Source organism: Penaeus monodon, chromosome 33 (assembly GCF_015228065.2).
Source record: "Penaeus monodon isolate SGIC_2016 chromosome 33, NSTDA_Pmon_1, whole genome shotgun sequence".
Lineage (NCBI taxonomy): Eukaryota > Metazoa > Arthropoda > Malacostraca > Decapoda > Penaeidae > Penaeus > Penaeus monodon.
In genome coordinates this window covers 11,182,969-11,183,575 of record NC_051418.1, presented here as the reverse complement: position 1 = coordinate 11,183,575, position 607 = coordinate 11,182,969, and the positions used below count along the sequence as shown (strand labels likewise).

The 607-nt window shown below is 32.0% G+C and overlaps 1 protein-coding gene across 1 annotated transcript in view; it reads right to left on the bottom strand.

The window, feature by feature from the left end:
• Nucleotides 1-607, bottom strand: part of LOC119594025 (neurexin-4-like) — a gene marked incomplete in the record, with an annotated part of 37,999 nt that overhangs the window by 3,850 nt on the left and 33,542 nt on the right.

The window sequence follows — 607 nt, the reverse complement described above, 5'->3', positions numbered from 1 at the left end:
AATACTTTCATATACAAACACTAATGTTTCCTATGAGGTAGTTATTCCCTAATATGTACAAGAATTCCTTTTAACAAATCTCAGTTCGCTCTCACTCTTCTGGTGAAATTTGTGCATTTCGTTCAGGCATTAATCCAATTCTTTTTTGGGGTTTTATTATGAAAAACATAAAAATGTAATCTGCATAAAAATATATTCTTGTAGGTGAGAGAGGTTTAAGAAAAGGGTGCTATGGAGCTGAGGGTGCCATCACTGAAAAGAGCTTGGGAATCAAGCCTATGAATTATTTATACTTATTGTGTTCTGCACTTTATTTTGATGCTGATGTACATTTTCACCTGAGTGAGTTAATTACTGAAGATGATTTACTGTTAGACACAATCTCCATACTTGTTCTTTATGGCCTGTCCTTGAAAACAAGCTGTGACAGTCAGTATCTGTTCAGCAAATTGAAAATAATTACTCTATACAATATGCAGTTAATATTCTCTAATCAAAGTATCAAATCATTCATCAATAGACCAACTGTACATTTATTTCATGAGTGTTGAAACTTTTTAAAACCTTTATATAATCCTAATTGTTAAAACTTGTAATCAAGCCAACC